Here is a 23,438-nt window from a genome sequence, read left to right as displayed (position 1 = left end):
AGAGCAAATGATATTTGTAAAAATCATTTAGCAAAGTGCCTGGCACATAATAGGTACTATATAAATACTTTTTTCCTCCTTCATCTCTCTCCCTCCCCCTTCACCATGGAGCAGAAGACTTGGCATCTATGGAAAAAAATAGAAATAGAGTAGGTGTTCATTGATTAATAGCTGAACAAACTATAGTACAGAAATATAACATTTAACTGCAAAATATTACGAGCATGAGGAATTCAGGGAAAAAAGAGAACTTAATTGACTCATATAGAGTGAAGAAAGCAAAACTAAGAGAACAATATACATACACACTGGATACAGCGAAATAAAGAAAAACAATATAGAAAGTTCACAAAACCTGGCTAAATTTAATAACCAATCAGCCTAGGAGAACAGATAATAAAATAAATTGCCCTCTTTCTGGCAGAAAAGTGGAAGAATCAGAAGATAAAACATTGCATTGAGCATTTTTGTTGGCTGTTTTTTTTCCTAACTGGTTTTTCTTTGTTGCTGGAAGGGTTCAATGGAAGAAAGGTGACTTGCTACTGACTTGCTCAACCAAAAAGAAGTTTTGAGGTTTTGTTGAGGCAGTACCACTTAATAGCTCTGTGAACTTGGGTAAAAGCACAGAGTTCCTCCGAAACTTAGCTTCCTTATAAGTAAAATAGTTATAATAATGTCTGTACTACTTGTTTTACAGAGTTGTGAGGATCAAAGGTATTGGAACAAAAGTGTGATCCCTATGTTGGGAAGTAGAAGAATAGCAGCAAGCCTTCTCTCCTGTCCCTCTTTGTATCGTGGATGGACACTGTCTCTCAAGAATTCTTTCATTTTGGTATTTACATGGTCTCACTCCCCAACTTTAGTTTCTTCTTGGCAGGGTTAAACTATACGTGCTAGGCAGACAAAAATGTTTGTGGCATTAGGATTTGAAATTCATTACAGTGTATTTTTAAACTGTTTTTGAAGTTATTTATACCCTTTTAAGATGTTTCTGTGGCTTAATCAATGTAAAACAAATAACAATGTTATGATCCCTTCCTCCCCTTCTCTCTTAATTGTAGAATAATACATTCTTTTTAATTTTACATATGCATTAGAGAGTTACCATAATTCATTCTTATATTCTCTCTAGTGATCGAGTTATAAATTAGAAAGGTAAAATACTATTTACCTTAGTAGAAGAATGATTTAAATCATATATTTAGAGCTGGCATCTAAAGTCATATGAAAAAATGCTCTAAATCACTATTGATTAGATAAATGCAAATCAAAACAACTCTGAGGTACCACATCACACCTATCAGATTGGCTAACATGACAAAACAAGAAAATGATAAATGTTGGAGAAGATGTGGGAAAATTAGAACACTAATGCATTGTTGGTGGAGTTGTGAAATGATCCAACCATTTTGGAGAGCAATTTGAAACTCTTCCCAAAGGGCTATAAAAATGTGCATACCGTTTGACCCAGCAATAGCACTTCTAGGGCCATATCCCAAAGAGATCATACAAATGGGAAAAGGACCCACATGTACAAAGATATTTATAGTAGCTATTTTTGTGGTGGCAAAGAATTGGAAATTGAGAAGATGCCCATCAACTGGGGAATGACTGAACAAGTGGTGTACAAATGTAATGGAAAACAATTGTGCTGTAAGAAATGATGAACAGGCAGACTTCAGAAAAAACCTGGAAAGACTTGTATGGTCTGATGCTGAATGAAGTGAGCAGAACCAAGAGAACGATGTACACAATAACAGTCAGGTTGTGCAATGACCAATATTGATAAACTTAACCCTTTCCAGCAATACAAGGATCTAAGACATCTCCAAAGGCCTCATGATGGAAAATGCTATCCACATCCAAAGAAAGACTATGGAGTTTAAATACAGATTGAAGCATACTATTTACTATTTTTTTTCTCCTCTGTTGAATTTTGTTTCCTTTTTCTGGTGATTCCTCCTATTGGTTCTAATTCTTACAACATCACTAATGGGAAAATATGTTTAATAGGAATGTGTGTGTATATATATATATAACCTATATTAGATTGTGCGCTGTCTTGGAGAAGGTGGTAGGGAGGAAGGGGGAGAAAAATTTTAAACAAAAACATATGGAAGTGATTGTTGATAAATCAAAATAAATTAATTAAAAAAAAGATTTAGAGCTGGGAAGGACCTTGTGGTTATCTTGTACAAAATTTTACTGATAAAGAAATTGAGACTGAGAGCTGTGAAGGGACATGTCTAAGGTCACATAGGCAATAAGTTGCAGAGTCAGTATTTACATGCCGGTCCTCTAACTCTAAATCTAGAGCTCCTTCCAATATATTACAAAGCATGCTACAAAAATCATGCTGCTTGTGACTGGATTTAAAAATGGCAAAACGTTTTTATGAACAAGTGGTTGTATAACAGATGCCAATGCTAAGAGAATTTCTTCTATTTATTCTAGATTTATCAAATAAGGTGGCTAAAATTCTCATTCTCATGTGTTCATATTTAGTGGTAAATGAATTACCATGGAAAAATTGAATTATTCAGAACAAGAATATAACGCAATTGAAAGGTTAAAAAAATTGAAAGTGCAATTACAATCAAGCTGCTGATTTTGATTAAAATAATTAAATATTCTAGTCTAAATATAGTGATAATCTATAAAAATGCATTCTATATAAATGTTAAATGAAATACCAGCTTAAATACAAAAAAAAATCATAGCATCCCTGAGGGTTTTTCATTTCTGTTATATAGCCTTGATGTTACCAGAAAAATAGAGAAATTAAATTGGACTGGCAATAAAATTAATACTAATTATTACACACAGTATTTTATGGTGACAATTTCTAATTTACTGCAGAGCAACATGAATACTCTGCCCTGAATTCATAATTCACAAACAAAAAGACAATTCAATATAAAATGAAGTATTTATTGTATTTTATATGAAAATTTGACATTCCATGGAAAACTACCTGTTTATAAACAAATTCATAAAACTGCCATTAGGTGAAATTTATGTGCTAAAATACCATAAAAAACTTTACAAGTACAGCCAATTATAAGTTTATTCAAGTTCTTATTGTCTCATTTGGGAATCAGACCCTTTGCTTCTTTTCCTCTCAGAGGCTTATATTGCTTGATCTTTTCCCAGTGTATTCATATTTTAACTAGAAGGCAGGTGTGAAATAAGAGGCATTTGGTAAATTATGGCAAATATAAATGAAGCCAATTTTTATTCTAAATGTTAGCAAGCTCTGAAAAGTTTGATGATTTTTAAGGACCAAAATTAAATGAAGAATCTCCTATGGATAATCCCTAACTCAACACCAAGGAAACAGGTTTTCTACCAGCCAGCACCACACCATCCATATGTGGAACCATTGATTACAGCAAAGAAATTTTGAATGTTGTGAATAAGTTCACTTTTGCCTTGGCAGTATATTTTCCGGTATACTTTCCAGGGATATCCACATAGATGATGAAGTTGACTCACGCATTGCCTGAGCTAGCTCAGCATTTGGAAAGCTCTAAAAGAAAATGAGGGAGATAAGAGATTTTAGGCTACATACCGCACTAAAGGTCTACAGAGCCGACATGCTGACCTCATTGTTGTTTGTGAAACCTGTACAGTATACCAGTGCCATGCCAAAAAATTGAACTACTTCCGTTTGAACTGTCTTAGGAAGGTTCTGAAGACTACCTGGCAAGATAAGGTATCAGACACTGAGGTCCTCTCTCAAGCTTAACTGCCAACCATTCAAACTCTACTGTAGAGAGAGCAACTCTGATGGGCTGGCCAAGTAGCCCAAATGCCAAACACACATTTATCTAAAAGATTATTTTATAGAGAATCCACACAAGGCAAGCTCTTACACGGAGGTCAGAAGATATAAGGACATTCTCAAGGTCTCTCTGAAGAACATTAATATCGATAGTGAGACATGGGAAACGCTGGCACAGAACCACCCAGCATGGAGTGCTCACGTCAAAGAAGGCACTGTTCTGTGAGCAAAGCAGTCACAGTAGCATAAAGGAAACATGAGATGTGCAAATCTAGAGATACCTTCATTCCAAATGTTCAGGCAGACTTTTTGTGCCCAGCCTGTGGCAGAGCTTTCCGAGCTTGTATTGGACTGATCCACACAATGGAACCCACTGTACCTTTACCCTCACATCATAATATTGGTCCTCTTCAAGTACAAAGGACAAACAACAACAATGGATAATCAAGGGTTAAATATAGCTATTTAATCTTCAAGCGGAATACAAATCTTTATTTATAGGATAGAGACACATTCAAAGAACATGTTAGGATTAAAACTACTTAATGTTGAGATGCATCCAAAACCTTTGCAGAGTGAAGCAAACCTTAGAAGGAAAAAAAAAATCACTGGCAAAGATTTGATATAGCAAGTCAGTCAACAAGTTTTTTTTTTTTTTTTTATTAAATTCCTATGTGTTAGGTACTGTGCAAAAGCATTGGTAGATGATAACTAAAGATGAGTGAAAAAAATCCAAAGTTCTATTCCTAACACTATAATTGACTTATTTTGCCCTACACTCTTCATTTGATCCTCAGAAACTATTTTTTCTGATATTCCTAATCGGAATGCTGATGGAAAAGGCACTGGGTAGAGTTATAAGACCTGGGCTCCATCACAGAGAATGATAGAGTTACCAAATTACTAATTGTCTGCCCTTAGGCAACTAAAAAATTGAACCTTTGTTTCCTCATATGTAAAATGAAAATAACAATATCAAATGGTAGTTGGGAGAAATTATCAATTTATTAATGTATATGAAAGTGCTTTGTAAGATATAAAATGTTGCACAAATATAATTATTTAACGTTATCAAGTTGGACATTATTTACTAGGCAAAATTTATGTAGATTTTTTTCTATTACAGAATTATCATCACATTAAACAATTTTTCAATAGATTTGTGATCTCATCAACATGTACATTTGTGAGATTCTTTACACAAGAACATATAAACAGAAAAGCTACTGTCCATAGCAAAATAGGACACCATGATAAAGAGGTAGCATCCTGTAGTGGGATGAACACATGGCAGAGACAGAAGACCTGGGTTCTATCACTACCTCACTGTATGCCGTTGCACTTGCCACCTCTCTCTGAGCCTTAATTCCCTTATAAAATGATGATGTTGGTCTAGTGGATCCTTCATTTCAGCTTTAATACTACAATTCTATGCTTTCTTTAATAGAAATAGTTTGCTAGGCTCAAACCACAAAACAAATTAAATCAATTGCCAATTAAAAAGACATTCTAAAATCCCTGCTGTGTACAGAACACTGTCTTGCCTGAGACATTAAGTATAGATAAGATGGTCTTGGTTCATGAAATTCATGGTCTAGTAGGAAGATATGATATATAGATAGGAAAATCAGTATAGTGGCTGAATGGAAGATGGATTGGATTGGAATGGGAAGAGACTTGAGGCAGGTACACCCACAAGTAGGTGGGTCTAAATGTTCAATAGTCTTTAGGACATTAAATATAAAGGAAAAATATCAGGATAGCTAATTGTTCCAGGGACATTTCTACCTGAGCTCAATTAAACAAGATGAGAATGAGATAATAATAACAGATATAACATGATAAAAACAAGTGTTAGTGTTGTTGTTGTTGTTATACAAACAACCATAAGCCTATGTATAGGAATTGCAGGGGCAGATTGGTTCAATCAAGTTCATCGATCTTTCAACTAGACCATGCTGACTCTCAACAATGGTACATGAATGTAATAGAATATTAGAATGCAATTAAGACCCACAGATATGAGACATAAAAACAAATTTGAAAAATCTACATAAAATAATACAAAGTGAAAAGAACAGAACCAGAAAAATAAAATATGTCACTTCACATTCAAATATATAAAAGGAAAAGAGAATGATCGTGAATAGACAAAGAATCTTGAAAAGGATTTAGGGAGTGACTGAAAAAGATTTAAATACAACATTTAAATTAGCTAATTTAAATGCTAATAGTTACTGTGTGGGGGTACAGAGACTCTTACCAATAAATCAGAGACTCAGAGATATTAGCAAGAAGAAAGTTTTCTTTATTAGCTTTCTCGAGAAAGGGCACCCTCCGTCTGCCTAAGACAGCTCTGCTGGAAGAGTGCAAGGGTGTGCTCAGCAAAGTCAGATTATATAGCCCCTATCCGCAACTCCTCCTTCCTAACCCCCTTCCTCTCAGCTCACTGGTACAAGCCTTCAGGGCACAATCTATTTTGGGAAAGTCTACCCCAGCAACAGGGAGCAAACAAAACAAAAAACAGTTGCCTAGAGACAAGAAAAAAAAAGAGTGGGAAACAGTTTTAGAAGGGGGCCATTATTCCTCAGTGCCTAAAAACAAGTTTGGGAAGGGGTAGGGGTCTGGTAAAGTACAGGGTGTGTTGAAAAGCATGTCTCTTTACAAGATCAAATGATTAACTCTTTGAGGAGGCTTCACTCCTGAGAGATCCTCAGAGATCATCTCTCACAGTTACTAAAGAAATTTAGTTGAGTATACTAATGTTCAATGTTAATCTTTTAATAAAGCATTAGAAAAAATAAAATATGATTGAATTAGTTGACTTCTAAGGTTCTTTCCAACTCCTTTATCCCCAGGAGCATCAAGGCCTTTTGAGATATAAGGGGTGGAATGTATCAGGCTGGCCAAACCACTGACACCACCTCAGTCACTGCCTCCCCTTAGTCCTAAGTGGAGTTAGCCCAGGATGCTGGATCCAAGAATCCTGGAAACAGTAATGCTTTTCATCATCATCAGTTCTGCTTCTAGCTGCCTGACTCCTATAGTTATCATCAAGGGGGACAACCCTTCTGGAACTCACTATCCTCAACAGTGACTGCAGACCAACTACTACCATCAAGATAGGCAAGCTAACTTTGCTGGAGCAGCAAGAAATCTTTTTTTTTTTAAATTTAAAATATAATATAGGTTAATTGAAATTATACCCATAGAGAGGTGCAAGTTTCCATGAATAGAAGAGCCCATAATCAAAAAGATAATAATTTTATACACACACACACACACACCCCTAGACCTAGTAGAAATAAGTTCTTGAAGTAAAAGCAAAGCAAACCTACGAAAGGGGTGATGACCCAGCTATAGATATTCCCATCACTTGCTATACTTGGGAACCCAAACCAATATGCACAGAAATGCAGAACTCACTCACACTCATCCAACATATCCAATCTATTATTATGTCTTGTCCCCTCTACTTTAACAACATCTCTCCTAGAAGGCCTCTTCCAGGGTGTGCTGGACCTAGCTTGTATTGGTTTACAAGAGCCAACTGTTAAATTTTCAGTGTGAGCCATTTACACCTTAGAAATCAGCAAACACTACAAATTGGAGCTTGATTTATTATTTTGTTGATTGTCTCCAGACTTAAGAAAGTGATGAAGAAAAAGTGTGTCCAATGTATTTTTTTCTTCTGAAAAGCTAGTTATTAAACTTTTACCAGTATGCCACTGCCCCCTTTTCTTTACTCACATAGTCACTACTTTAGTATAGACCCTCATCACCTCTTACCTGGTATATTGTAATAACCGTTTAAATGATCACCCTGCTCCACTCCGTTGTAGAGCTCTAGCCATAATACCCTCTCCCCTTCTGAATCAATAATTCCAATAGCTTCATATCACCTCAAGGATCAAATACAAAATCTTCTGTTTGGCATTTATAGCCCTTCACAGCCTGGCCTCCTTCTACCTCACACTTTACTTCATCCATGCACTCTATGATTCAGTGGCACTGGTCTTCTTGCTATCCCTCACACATGGCACTTTATTTCCTGACTCATACCTTTTTCTGACTGTCCCCTATTGCAGAAATCCTACACATTCTCCCTTCTGTCTCCTAGCTTCCCAGATGCTTAAGATCAAATCTCACATACTATAGAAAGACTTTCTTGCCCATGCCCTTGTTGCTAGTTTCTTCTGAGATTAACTTCCATTTATACTACATTGTTTATACATTGTATATATGTTATTATTTTCATGGTCCCTATCCCATTAAAATATGAGCTCCTTGAGGGCAGGGATTGTGTTTTTGGCTTTTCTTTGTATCTCTAGATTTTAGCACAGTGTCTGAAATATAGATACAGATATAGATATGTATAAATATGTTTATATATACATATATGTCTATATGTTTATATATGTATATAGAAACAGAGTGTTTCCCCATATGTGTTTGTGTGTGTATAAAGCACTTAAATGCCTGTTGACCAACTCTCAGACAAAATCAAAATGATTCTTATTTTCTCTAATCCTTCCCTTATTTTCCAACCACAATGCCTCAATGTCATGTCTTCTTTCTATACCAGACCTACTTTACACTTTTGCCTAGGGCTGGATGTATTATTTTACACTAACTCTCTCTGGTTTCCAAATTCCAAAAGGCTGATCCTTTCAGGACGCAAGGGCATGTGACCAAAATGTCCCAATCTTAATATTAAAAGGTAGCCAGCCAGAGGTACGAGCCACTATATGGCAGCCTAACTCTCTATGTTTACTTCAACTTCATACATGCCTGATCTGCTTTCCTACTATCAGATTTTCAGCACACTCTGTTTCTCCTTTGGCTCTTGTCTGTATCCTTACTCACTCTAATTTTCCTTTTCATCCAGCTTGTTCTCAGCATCCATTCCTGGAGCAGCAAGAAATCTTAAGAGAAAGGGAGCAGCATGAGGTTAGTGGGTCAAATCACCACTACCAAGTTGACCCTCACCTTCTCTCAGATCCGGGTAGAAACAAGCCCACAATTGCTCGAGTAACCCATGAACCAGAGGGTGACCTTTCACCCCAGCTCCCATAGCCATTTTCCAGGGGAGCAAAACTTATTGAGATGCAATCTGACCAGTGACCCCGAAGATACTGCAGCCCCTACCTCCTCAGCAGCTACAACTACTGAAGACCTAGAAAAGAAAGTTCTTACCACCAAAGTCCTTGAAACTATCAAATGGCTCAACATTAGAAATGGACATGGTATCGTCAATGGCATTATCATCTGTTTGGCTGCTGTATCCTTGGTAAGTCATTTTTCAGTTGGTCTCACTCTTTGTGATCCTATTGGGGTGCAGTTTGCCATTTCCTTCTCCATCTCTTTTTCCAGATGAGAAAACTGAGGCAAACAGGGTTAAGTGATTTGCCAGGGTCACACAGCTAGTAAGTGTCTGAGGTCAGATTTGAACTCGGGAAGATAAGTCTTTCTGACTCCAGGCCTGACACTCTATCCACTGCTTTACCTAGCTGCCCCTCTTGCTTTAAATCCTATGATCCCTCCTTTTATAGATAAGGAAATTGAGTCCAAATAAGCCAAGAGACTTGCCTATGGTTAGAGGGAGGTAGGACAAGGTTGGAGTTAGCAGCTTTCCCAGGTTCTTTATCCCAGTCCAGAACTCATTCCACTACAGGATTTCTGAAGCAAAGAAATCTTTTTATGTGAAAAGGAACACACACACACACACAAAACCATTTTGCAATAAAGTTTTTGGCATATCAATCAGTTAATCAAAAGTATTTATTAAGAACCTACTATGTGCAGGCACCTATGGTAGATGCTGGAGATAGAGATAAAAATCGAACGGTTCCAGCTCTGACGGAGCTTGCATTTATTGAGGGATAGCAAGTTCATATATGAGTATACAAACGCACATGATTAAAGCTAGAATGGATCTTCGAGATGATCACTTTGTCCAAAAACCTCTTTGTACAGACAAGGCCACTGAACCCCCGAGGGAGGAACCGAAAGACTGGCTCAAGGTCACACACACGCAGTGGAGGAGCAGCAGAGACAAGGATTCCAATAAGGGTTCTCCTCCCCCAAACCACTGAGCCGTGCCCTGCTCCACGCTGCCCCCCAACAGCCTAGGCTTGACCCTTTTAGCCGCTGTCCAGGTCGGCTGTACTCCTGGGTCCCTCAGCTTCTTTGCCCTGGCCACTGTGCAAATCTATCCCTCCCCAAACTGCTGACTGCCTAATCCGAGTGAAGCGCAAAGCTTCTCTTCCACCGCTGGAGACCAAAAGGATCAAAGTGTTCCTGCACTTCGAGAAAAGGGCAAGTTGTGTCTACAATCCTCTTTCAACCAGGAGATGGCAGCCTTCCCTTTCGCACATGGACCACGGCTTTGTTACTGGTTGCCATTGGTGACACGTTCCCGTGTAGCCCCTCCCTCCATTCTTTCTTTTCACCCCACCGCCCTCGCCAGACTTTCCTGCGCAGGATTTCTAGACCCGGAAAGAAAGTGAGCCGGTTTCCACATGCACACGTGCCGCGTGCTCACGATTCGCTGGGCTTCTCTCCCTTTCCCGGTTTTCTCCGCCCCTCGTACGCCAGGATCCTATGACGCAAAATTTATGCGCCGGGGAGGGGGTGTGGCGGGTTAGGGAGGAGGCGGGACGTTGAGAGTGACGTCACAGAATATGGCGCGCTCCTAGAAGCCGCTTTCGGCCTGGGTGGAAGGCGGCGGGGACCTCGGCGCGTGGAGGGCTGCGCACGGCACGAGGCCAACTGCCATCTCGCGGCGCGGCGTGGAGGGAGCGGGCGAGCCTGGCCAGGCGGGGCGGGACCGAACCGAGCCTAACGGTGAGCGGCCAGCGGATATTTTGCAGGGCCGTCTCAGCCCCCGGCCGGGAGCGCCGCGGGGAGCGGGGCGTGCGAGGGCAGCCGGGCCGGTCCGGGCCGGGGTGAGGGGGAGCCCCTGCGGAGGGAAGCCCCGGCGGGGGGCGGGTGTCCGGCCGGGCAGGCCTATGCAGGATGCCCGGGGCCCCCCGGACACAGTTGGTGCAAGTTTGGAGAGGAGGTGCGGGTCTCTCAGGCGGTGGTGGAGCGTATGTGGCTCGCGGGTAGAGCCCCAGGGACCCCCCTGCACCTTATGAGCGCAGCTGCCCCCGAGTAGCGAAGTGGAGCAAGTTAGGAGACGGGAGAGGAGGATTCCACGCGGAGGTGTGGGCCCTGCTGGGGCCACGGCCTTGGGATCCCTGGACCGTTTGCTCTTGGGGGACTTTGTGATTCAGCAAAAAAAAAAAATAGCTCTGGGGTCTCTTGCAATTCACTTTCGCCTTTGGGATGGTGTATTAGTGAGGTAGTATTTTTATCTCCAAATTAATTAATGTCCTGTTTTTTTACGGTGATTTTTTTTTTTGGCTGGGCAATGGGGTTAAGTGACTTGCCCAGGGTCACACAGCTAGTAAGTGTCATGTGTCAGAGGCGGGATTTGAACACAGGTCCTCTTGAATCCAGGGCCGGTGCTCTATCCACTGCGCCTCCTAGCTGTCCCCTACAATGATTTTTAAGGCGGAAAAGTTTCTTTGGCCCCTTATCTTGAGTTGAACTGGTTAGAATGGTAGACCAGTGCAGGTTTCGGGGCATTGATTCTCTTGCCCTGCCTTGCATATGCAATTTTGGAATGACTTGTCCCCTAAATAGAAATGGATAAGGATGCCACTGTTGTCATGATCATCTCAGTTCACAGGATCTAAAGGTCAGTAGATGCACAACTGGAAGAGACCTCTAGGTATCTGCTTCAGGTTGCTAACATAAATAATAAATTAGAGAACCTAAATTAGAGAACCTTGCTTAGTGATTGACAGGTTTGGTCTTTGATGTAAAGGGTCTCTAATCTAGGGTCTGTAATTATTCCTATAGCACAGGGATTGTGTTTTGTATCAGAAGAACCTGTAGTTTATAAGTAAATGTACTCTAGGCTTTTTCTTTTAAAACTCTATAGAAGGGGCACAGTGGAAGGGGCTTTAAGCAGAACAAAGAAAGAATAAAAAGAGAAAAGTGGAAAAGCTTGTTAATGCTTTATGTTTTTTAGCTTTCTATTCCAGTTAAGGAGCTTAATACTATACAGTCCTTCTGAATGCTCAGTTTTTAGGTACAAGGGTGAATAGAGAAATGACAAATTGGTAGTAAATATTGTGTTATTGTTAGGGAGAAAAATGTGGTAGAAAAAGCCTGTAGGAACAGGTGGGGAGGGGAGGAGGGAGGATTATCTACCATAATTCAGTTGAAAATGAAGCAACTGAAAGTTAGAAAGGTTTTCTCTGAAAAACTGATCAGTTTCCACTTTTCCTATACATTGATGACATCATTTGGAATGCTATGGGTTATTTTGGGAAAATAAATTCCTAGTAGTTGAGGAATTTTATTTGGAGCAGTAATCTGAAGACATATGGACTTGATACAGCAGTTAAGGAAAGCTACATGTTGAAGAGGATAGACTCATCTTCCTGAATTAAAATGTGGCCTCAGACTCTTGCTAGCTATGTGACCCTGGGCAACTCACTTAACCCTGATTGCCTCAGTTTTCCTCATTTGTAAAATGAGCTGCAGAAAGAAATTGCTAACCTCTCTAGTATCTTTGTCAAGGAAACTCCAAATGGGGTCCTGAAGAGTCAGACATGACTGAGTAATAAATAATGTAAGTAGTTAAATGGGAAATCTTGACTATAGTTTATGTGCCTTCCTTGACATCTAATGCAAAAATTGAAGGTGAAAATTTTAATGATTTGCTTAAAACAACATCGCTGATAGTAACAATAATAAAACAAGAGAATGATTCTGCTACTCTCCTGCTTAAAAACTTTGAGGGCTTCCTATTGCCCCTGGGATAAGATATAAATGTTTAGTTTAAAGTGATACCCAATGTGGCTTTAACCAACCTTTACAGACTCATTACAAACATTTTTCCCAATTGCCCACTCTGATCATGCTAATGTGGCCCGTTTGCTCTTCTCTGATTTTAGCATTCCAATAAATGCATTCTTTCAGTTCTTTGTCTTGTAACATCTAGCTTCCTTTAAGGTTCAACTCTGCCATTTACCAAGCCTTTCCTGATCCCCTCAGTTGTTAATGTTTTAAGGAAGGTGTGTGTGTGTGTGTGTGTGTGTGTGTGTGTGTGTGTGTGTGTGTGTGTGTGTGTGTGTGTGTGATGTTGTAGGAGCTGCTGAAAGGAACAAGTTTGTTGTGCAGAAGCATAGAACAGCAGATGTTAGCTGGAAGGTATCTTTAGGGATCATGTGGTCCATCTTCTTCACTTGCCTAATGATAGTTCACATTTTTTTTTTTTGCTTTTTGGTGAGGCAGTTGGGGTTAAGTGACTTGCCCAGGATCACACAGCTAGTTAGTGTCAAGTGTCTAAGGCCAGATTTGAATTCAGTTTTTCCTGACTCCAAAGAGCTCTATCCACTGCCCCACCTAGCTGCCCTGATCACATTTTATAGTAGTCTTGTGGTTTGGTTTATAGAGCACTTGTCCCGGGCACTCCTTAGAGGAAGCTAGTGTAAATATCGTCTCCATTTTACAGCTGAAGAAACAAGCCTACAGCCCCTTGACTTTTAAGTGGCCAAGCTGAGATGGGAACATAGTTATATAATGAGCAGAGGGCAACGGAGAGTGTGCTGAATCTGCAGTTAGAAGGTTGGGACCTTGGGCAAATCCCTCAGCCTCTTTGGGATATATAATACACACACATACATACACATATGCGTATGTGTATACACACAAATATACATATATATGTATGCACACATATATAAATAAAATGAGGGAGTTGGATTAGAGCACTTCTATGATTTTTACCATTTGTGCTTCTCAAATTATCTTGTTTGTGCTTATCTGTTTCAGTATATTCCCCTCTCCTCCAGTACATTGTAAGTTCCTTGAGTGAAGAAACTATTTTTTCATTTTGTCTTTCTATCCTCAGCACCTATCACAGCATTCATAGTAGGTACTTGATAAATGTGTGTTGGGTAGTTCTATCCACCTTACAGAGATTAAGTTATAATAACAAGCTGTAAGTTTTTGAAAAATCCTTTGATACCTTAATAGATCTGTGATGATGTCTTCATTGTGGATACTCTCCTCAGTGGTGCAGACTGCAACTGATCTGTGCCCTCTCGCTTTTTTGTGACTCTGGTCTGTGTTCTTTTATAACAGCATATTGGGGTTTTTCCTCTAGTTCTTCAGTTCATTGAACATTTATTAAGCACCTACCATGTGCCGCACACTATGCTAAGCTCTGGGGATACAATTAATAACAAGAAAGACGGTCTCTTTCCTTAAGGAGCTTACAGTCTAATCGGGGAAGGCAACACACAAAAGATTGGAAAGAGGAGGTGGGGGGATATCGTGGGGTACCAGGGGAAACAAAACAAAGCTGCAGATGGAAAGAGAGTAGGCTATAAGTCCAGTTTCTGTGTTTCATAAAAGAAGGTTTTGGGAAGAGTTTAGTACTTTATCCTCCTTTATCCTCTAATCCTCCGGCCCTCCAATCAGAAGGGAGAGCAGGCTGAGGGAGGTGAGGTGTCTCAATATCCAAGATGAGGATTAGCAGAATGGTGATGTAGATTAGAAGTAATCAATTTATCCTGGGAGGGGCATTTTGTTCCTTGGATTTGAAACTAAGCAGAGCAGATGGAGAGTGGAATGAGTTCTCTTTGTATGAATAGCACTAGAACATATGGGCGATAATTATCCCTCCTTGTTGTCACATGACCAGCTCACCTTTTCTAATCATGATTTTCTGTTAATATTCTATACACCATTTATCTTGTGCTTTCTTGGTTGATAACCTCACAGCCATTCCATGCTCACCATTCACCTCTCCATTGTTTTTGGGTAAGCTTCAACTTTAATTTTTTTGGACATTATGGCATTCCATAGGGCTTGGCTGATACAGCCTCACCAGAGGAATAGTAGTATTCAAAGATAGGCTTTTTTTTTTTCAGGGAGAAGCTTATGGTCATTAAAGCACTGACCATTTTCCCAAAAACATCAGTCCATTTTCCCACTTCCTGTTCATTTTTGGGCCCAGCTCATTGTCCGTATGCTTTGTTTGTCCAAGACATCAGCTGTGTGCTTTGTCATTGACCCACATACAGTAGTTTGGATAATAGGTATTTATTTATCTTTTTAGTTTTTCTAGTGTAAACCTTATGTTGAATTCTTCAGTGATTACAGTCACATTCAGGAGGATCTACAGTGTTCCTTGGCTTGATGTAAATCAGGGTAGCACTGTCAGTGGAAGAAGTCACCCTCCAGGTAGATTTTGTATTTGGCATCCTTCATGAAAGTGACAAACACCTTTGGTGAGCAAGTCTGTCTGTTTTATGACTTACTTGATAGTAATAATTAGACAATAATTACAGGTCAAATAAAATTATTTATGTTAAAACTTTCAGAGGATCGTATGATTTTTATGTGTCTAGGGGAGATCCCTTATTAGAGGAGAGTCTTTAAGCTGTTATTTTGCTTTGCTAAATAAAAATGTTTAAAATCATCAACAAATAAGTAGGGTGAGGTTTTGTATCTTCTATGTTATGTTACAACAGTTGCACGTGTAATTGAAAAGCCTGTGGCCTAATGTAATGATAATAATAGTAGTAACAACAGTAATAGTAACAATAGTTAACATGTAGTGCTTACTACATGTCAGGCACCGTGCTAAATGCTTATTAATATCTCATTTGATCTTTACAACTCTGAGAGCTAGATGTTGTGATTATCCCCATTTTATGGATGGAGAAACTGAGGCAGGCAGCAGTTAAATGATTTGCCCAGGGGTCGAACAGCTAGTAATTGTTTGAAGCTGGATTTGAACTCAGTTCTTTCTGATTCCAGGCCAAGGGTTCTATCCACTAAGCTGCTTAGGTACCCTTATAAATATTGCTTGTGAAAGTCCACTTGGTTCCTTTCTCAAGCCTTCATTAAGGATGGCCTCAATGCATGTATGGGTTATTGTCATAGAAATTGTATAGTTATGGGAAAGTAGACATCTGGGTAGGTATTGATATTTTCTCAGTCACTTTTTGGGGAAAGTAATAAGATCTGAGATTTTTTGCAAGCCTTCTTACTGTGAAATTCCATCCCCTTAACACTCTCAACATTGTCTTGTTCATCATCGACCACCTATTCGTGTGTTAATAACAGTCCCTGCCTTACAGAGTTGTGAGGATCAAATGAGATGATGTGCTTTGCAAACCTTAAACCTTAAAGCACCATATAAATAGGTATAAATATATATGTAAATGCTAGCTGTCATAATCTGAGTTTAGATATGATGTCCTCATTGTAATTGTTGAAGAAAATAATTTTTTACAACAATATTGATAGTATTTTTTCCATTTTCCATTTGTTATTTCTTCCTTCAGTTTTATCCCTTAAGTGCCTGGGGGAGATGATTTAGCTTAGCTATTTCTCTCACCAACCTTTCTGCAAATTTGTTCTTCCCTCTTTTCCTTCTCCCTGTTTTTTAAATTATTATTTAAAAATTTTAAAAAGCATGCAAATAATTTAATTCAACAAGCATTTTTAACTACCTACTGTGTGCCAAGCACTGTGCTCGGTATAGGGGATATAAAGACTAAAATGAAACAGTTCATGTTTTCAAGGAGTTTAACAGACTTGAACCTGTATTTGCCTCAGTTTCTTCAGCTATAAAATGAAAATTAGTACTTAACTAGAAGGATTCTTGTGAGAATCAAGATATGAGATGTTATTTGTAAAGCACTTAGCACAGTTACTGACACAAAATAGTCAATATGTAAATGCCTATTCCCTTCCCCTTCCCTAGGCAATAAGCAAACATTTACTAAGCACTTACTAGGACCCTGACAAGGTGGCTCAAAGGATAGTGTGCTGGGCCTGGAGTCAGGAAGAACTGAGTTCAGATTTGGCCTCAGACACTTAATTAGCTGTGTGACCCTGAGCAAGTCCATTAACCTTTGTTTGCCTTAATCCACTGGAGAAGGAAATGGCAAACTGTTCCAGTATCTTTGTCAAGAAAGTCCCATGGATAGTATGGTCTGCTGGGTCATGAAGTGTCAGACAGAGTTGAATAACTACAAGGAGCCTGACACCTTTCCAGGCACTAGGGATATTAAAAGAAAAACAAAAATGGTGTCTGTCCTCAATAAATTTGCATCCTATTGGGAAGATAACAAACATACACAAATAGATATGGCCATGAAACAGGAGGGGCAGCAACGTGGTGCCATGGATAGAGTGCCTGCCTGGAGTCATGAAGACTGCTCTTCATGAGTTCAAATCTGGCCTCAGGCACTTACTAGCTGAGTGACCCTGGGCAAGTCACTTAACCCTGTTTGCCTCAGTTTCCTTATTTGCAAAATGAGCTGGAGAAGGAGATGGCAAACCGCTCCAGTATCTTTTCCAGGAAAATCCCAAATGGAGTCTGAGAAGTCAGACACAACTGAAAACAACTGAACAATAAAATTATATAAGAGTAGGTGGAAAGGAGCTTTAGAAGTGAAGGCATTAGCTAACTGGGAATGACCTCCTGAATATGATGGTTCTTCACTTGAGTCTTGAAGAAAGTCAGGTATCCTTAGGTAGGTTGGTAAAGGAGCGAGAGCCTTCCAGGCATATATACCATATAACGGTATAATGAGTACAAAGGCTCCTAGAGGGTGTCTTTTCTGAAATGCAATAGGTAGGCCAGTGTGACTAGGCTGTAGACTTGGTGGAGGAGAGTAATGTGTAAGAAGACTGGAAAGAGTAAAGAGTCGGATTTTTGAGAGCTTTAAATGCCAAAGGGGGAGTTTACTTTTGAACCTAGAGGTAAGTAGAGATCCACTGGAGTTTACTGAGTAGCAGGGTGATGGGGTCAGTCTCCTACTTTAGGAAAATTACTTTGGAAGCTTTGTGAAATATGGTTGGATGAATGGGGAGAGATTTGAGGTAGACAGTTGAAATAGAAGATTATTTCAATAGTATATATGAGAGATGAGGAACTCAATGAGCTAGAATGGTAGCTTTGTGAGTAGAAACAGAGTGAAATGTTTTAGAAGAAGAAATGACGATGATTTGGCAACCGATTGATATTGTGGGATGAATTAGAGTGAGAAGTTGCAGTTTGCTTTAGGGTTGCAAACCAGGATGACTAGAAAGTATTCTTCACAGTAATGGGATGTTTGGAAGAGGTGTAGGTTTTTTTTGGGAAATGTGTTTTGTTTTGGACATGATTTTTGAGATAACTATAGGACTTTCAGTTCAGAATTTCTCATTTCTCAGTGATATGGATCTGGAGCTCATGAGAAGAAACAATATGTATAAAAAAATTAAATACAAAGTATCTACAGAGTTATTTGTGGGGGAGGGCAGTGGTCTGATTTGGAGATTTGTTAACAATACATTGGGGATTACAGAAAGCACACTGGGGAGGGGCACGACTGAGATGAATGGATTTTGGGGATTTGGTAATGGTAGCCTGGTAAAGGAGCTTTGGCATTGCCACCTAAATGGCCTGCACTGTCATTTAGTGATTATAACTGGGATTCTGAGTGTAGCCTTTAGGGTATTAGATTGTCACTGTATTGTAGCTGTGGTAATGTTGTTTTTATTATCCCATTCTGGAGGTGGAAAAGAGGTGGTGACAAAACATTACCATTGTCTGTTCTCTTGGTCTCAGGAGTTGCTGAGTCCTGGAGCCTGGGTGATTGTTGAGCGATGGAGGCCTATTTGAGATACTTGCACACTCCCTGCCTTGGTCAGTTATGCCCCAGGGCTCACTCAGGTGTTGAGTAGATTATCTCCTCCAGATCTTCTACGGTTTCTTGAGCTCAAATCAGTTCAATTTCATATGTGTCAGCCATACTGGCTCCCTTCACCAATTGGTGAATTTTCTTCCAGAGCCTTCTCTTTAGGGAGAGGCCTAGGCCTGCCAGCCTTGATTTCTCCTCCTGGCTTTGCTTTTGACTTTATGGACTTGGAAACCATCCCTTTTCACTCTCTGTTTATTCCTTTTAAGGCAGAGTGAACACAGCAGATCCAAGTCCCTCTGGCTTCTTCATCCACACTAATTTCCTCTTGATCATATTAAAGAAGCAGTTAAAAAAAATAAACATAGGTGTAGTGGAAAGAGTGCTTGTTTTGGCATCAGAAGACTGGTTCTGATCCTGTGTTTAATACTGACTAGCCTCTTTTACCTTGGGAAGTCACTTAACCCTTCTGAAACCACTGCTTCCTCATCTACGAATGTGAATGTAAATCTTCTACTGCCTACCTCCAAGGGCTGTTGTAGGGAAAACACCATGTAAATGTGAGTTTTGCTTTAGTATTTTAAAGGATCCATTGATAATCCCTTGGATTTGAGTATTCCTCATATTGGAGCAGCTTTCAGCCCATCTGTGACTTCTTATCCTGTCCTGTCCTTGCCCATATTCTCCTAATAACTCCTTTACTGAAAGTCTCTCCAGGTCCCTGGAGGCTGCCTTCCGTGTCTTTTTGTATTTTATGGCTATTAGTACAGCAGTTTCAGTTATACCTTGCTCTTACTATGTGATTGACCTACTTCCTTTTCTGATAAGACATTTTTTTGTGTGATATCCTTAATACCTTCCATATGTCTTTCCAGTATCTTTTGGGTCACTGGTAGCTTTTGATTCTTTAGAGAGAACCAACATGTAGAGTTACTGGGAGAATATGGATGTTAAAAAGATGGGTGTTTGTGTTGGGGAACAGCTTAGGCTTATTCAGTATTTCAGGTGTTGAGGTTCAGCAGTGGTTAGGGGTAAGGATCAGGAATGATGTGGTAGAGAGGACATAAGATTTTGAGATTGAAAACCTAGGTTCCATATCCTGGCTTTGTCAATTTCTACTTAAGTTATAATAAAACTATACAACTATAGTTATAGTAATACTATTATAACTATAAATAATATTATATATAAAAACACACACAAGGTTATAATAATATACCTAAGTTATAATCATTTATATTCTTTGGGCTTCAGTTTCCTTATCTGTAAAGTGCAAGGGATTGAGTTGATCATCTCTAATAAGGTAACTTCTAGCTCTAAATCCTATGATCCTGTGAAAACACTTATTATCTATCTGTAGCACTTGCTATAAATGAATATTTACATACTAATTCCACAACACTATGACTGAACTTGTCCCCTGTCCTCCTCCAGACTCTTCCCAACTTGCTTATTACTGTGGATGGTATCACCGTCTTCCTAGTCACCCAGGCTGGCAAAACATAGGTATCATCCTTGACTCCTCACTCTCACCTGCCTCCTCCCCCCATCCAATCTTTTATCAAAGCCTATAGATTTTACTTCCCTTACATCTTTTGCATATGTTGCCTTCTCTCTGATACTGCCACCACCTTGGTGCAGTCCCTTATCACGTCATACCTGGCCTATTGTAATAGCCTGCTGGTGGGTCTGCCTCCTACAAGTCTCTCCATTCAACTGGCAAAGTGATCTTTTTTTATCATAAAGTACAGTTCTGACCATGTCAGCCTCTGCTTAGTAAACTCTGGAGCACAGTAAGAATCTTCTTTCACCTTAGATCTCCTATGTACTCTTCAGTCCAGTGACACTGACCTTTTTGCCACTCTTCAAACAAGACACCCTATCTCCTAAATTTTGGGCATTTTCTCTTGCTGTCCTTTCTGCCTGGAATGTTCTCATCTCTACCTCCTGACTTTCTTGAAGTAGCAACTAAAATCCCACATTCTACAGGAAGTGTTTGCCAATTGCTCTTAATTCTAGTGCCTTCTTTCTTTTGATTATTTCCACTCTGTGTTCTAAATAAAGGCAGCTGATGGTTCAGTGGTACACAGTGGATAGAAGCTGGGTCTCTGGAATAAGGAAGACCTGTGTTTTAATATAGCTTCAGACGTTACCTAGCTGTGAGACCCAAGCAAGTCACTAAATCTGTGTTTGCTTTAGTTTCTTCAATTGTAAAATGGGAGTAATAGCACTACCTACCTCACAGGGTTGTTGTGAGGATCAAATGAGATAGTATTTGTAAAAAGCACAAAGCCTAGCACATGGTAGGTGTTATATAAATGCCTGTTCTCTTCCTTCTTACATAGTTGTTTGCATATTGTCTCTCTAGTTACACCATGAGCTCCTTGGGAGCAAGGATTATCTTTTGCCTTTCTTTGTTATCTCTAACTGTTGTCATGGTCCTCTTTGAGAACAAAGGACAAATTACAACCTCTGTGAGTAGAAATAGGAGGTGCCCCAATTGGGACCCAACTGGAACTGGCCAGTTGGGCAATACAGCTCTCCCTTCCTCCCCTTTTCTCCTTCCCTCTGCCCACATAGGGTATCATACCCTTACCAGTGGGTGCTCTGCCCAAAGGAATATAAATTTTGATTAGCTGAAACCTTTTTCCTTAAGCACCAATCCTTAAACTTAGCATCACTTGGACTCTCATTGATTGACCAATCATAGGTCCCAGGCCAAGCCTCACTTGGTCATGTTTGGGCCCTGATTGGCTCAGAGTGAATGTAAATAGCAATTGTTTCTCTTTTGGCCAGAAATCCTGAGGGTCTTCCCCTCCCAGATTGATTTTTCTTTTTTTTTTTTGACTAGGTAAAAGAGGCCATTCTGTGCCTCATTTCCTACCTAGTCTTAATCATTGATTGGGTGTTGCCTTAGTCAAAGTGAGACTTGTTGAAGACCTTAGCTTAAAAAGGCCAAGGCCTCCCACTGCATCCAGAGATATTTCTAGTTGTCTTGACCTATATCTTGCCACTGGACCCAGATGGCTCTGGAGGAGAAAGTGAGGCTGGTGATTTTGCCCAGTCCTCTCTCACTTAAATCCAGTTCACTTGCATGTCATAGCATCGTCTCCCTGATGTCATGGTCCTTTTCCAGAATGAAGGACAAACAACAATCTCTGTCACAAAACACAGTGCCTGGCACATAGTAGTCCAAATGTGTATTGACTGTCATCCAACTGCATGTCATAGTCTGGACAATAGGCCATTTAATTTTTATCCATTTAGTTTTTTTCCTTTATGGACCTCACCATTTATACAGAATCTTATCTTCCATTTTGACCTGTGCTGTTCCTCCTGTGGCAAATACTTTTGGTGACTTCATATCTTACTATTTTATGCCTTGCTTGATGTTAATAAACAGAGGTTCATGAAACATATTTCTGTTGCACTTACCAAGGAACCTTGAATCATTCATTAATGATTGATTAATGTTAATTAATCTTTCATTAATTGTGATTGATTGTTAATGAATCACCTACTGTGGTTAGCAGTGGTAATCTCTTACTATGTGCCAGGCACCTAATACTAGGAATTGGGGATCTTGTTGTTGTGACACTGTGGATACATAGACAAAGAAATGTTGAGCCATTCAGTTGTTTCCGACTCTTCATGACCTCATGGACTAAGGCCTTTCTATGCTCTATTATCTCTGGAAGTATGTCCAAGTTTATGTTTTTTGTTTCTGTGACAGCGTAAATAAAAAGTGATTAAATACAAATACATCAAAATAGTTAAGTGCTAGGTAGTTTGGGAGGGAATCCACAATAGGGGAGTGGTTAGGAAAGGTTTCATGCAAATGATGCTTAAACTGTATCTTAAAGAAAGTGAAGGACTCCTCAGGTGGAGGGAAGGAGGAAGTACATTCTAGGCATGAAGAATGTTCGGTATGAAGGTGGTTGTGAAGTGCTTGAAAGCCAAATAGAGAAATTTATGTTCTCTCTTAGAGGTAACAGGTTGCTGCTTTGAGTAGATCAGCTGGGTAGCCGTGTGAAGAATGGACTGGTCAGGGGAGAGATTTAGGGTAGGAAAACCAATTAGAAGGCTGTTGGAATCATCTGTATCAGAGTATGATAAAGGCCTGAACTTGGCTATGTGAATAGATAGAAGGTTGAGATGACAAGATTTGGCTAATAAATGAACTTGCATCAGGTCACACAGGTAATAAATGGCAGAGTTGGGATTTGAATTCTGGTCTTCTGATTCCACATCTGATGCTCTTTCCACTGTACCATTTGAGCTGAACCTTGAGCAAAGTTAGTGATTCTGAGAGGCAGAGATGAGGAAAGAGTACAGTCTAGGCATAAGGGACAGCCTGGGCAAAGTCATGGAGCCTGGAGATAGAATATTGTGTCTGGGATACCTCAAGTAATACGGTTTGGCTGTAATGTAGGAGTTCATGAAATCAAGTAATGTGAAGGCTGGAAAGAGAAATTGGAGTCAGGTTGTGAAGGTTTTAAAAGCCAAGCAGGAGAGTTTTGTACTTTATCTTACATCAGGGATTCTTAACCTTTTTTATATCATATACTCCTCTGGCAGTCTGGTGAAGGCTATGGACCCCTTCTCAGAATAATATTTTTAAGTTCTTAAAATAAAATAAATGGGGTCTAAACAGAAGCCAGTTATATTGGAGTAGTTATGAATATTGTCGGGTATTTTTTTAATTCACAGACCCCAGGTTAAGAACTTCTGTTCTAGAAGCAGGAAGGATCTACTGGAGCTTTTGAATACACATTTATGATATTTGCACCATCCACCAGACCTCTTCCTTATCTTTCTATGCAAAGTATTTCAAAAGTATTAAAAAAATTTATTCTCATCTTTGTTTAGTGGCATAACAGGAAAGTTTCTGT

At 39.5% G+C, this 23,438-nt stretch overlaps 1 protein-coding gene across 1 annotated transcript in view; it reads left to right on the top strand.

The window, feature by feature from the left end:
• The first annotated feature begins 10,577 nt into the window (after positions 1-10,577).
• The window catches only part of IPO11 (importin 11), a 216,045-nt gene continuing 203,184 nt past the window's right edge, over positions 10,578-23,438 (top strand). Inside the window, exon 1 of the mRNA XM_027863585.1 lies at positions 10,578-10,630. The gene's annotated coding sequence lies outside the window, so the exon portion shown is untranslated. The remainder of the gene's footprint in view (positions 10,631-23,438) is intronic.

Source organism: Vombatus ursinus, unplaced genomic scaffold, assembly GCF_900497805.2.
Source record: "Vombatus ursinus unplaced genomic scaffold, bare-nosed wombat genome assembly UNPS02014772.1, whole genome shotgun sequence".
Classification (NCBI taxonomy): domain Eukaryota; kingdom Metazoa; phylum Chordata; class Mammalia; order Diprotodontia; family Vombatidae; genus Vombatus; species Vombatus ursinus.
This window is presented reverse-complemented; position numbering and strand designations above follow the sequence as displayed.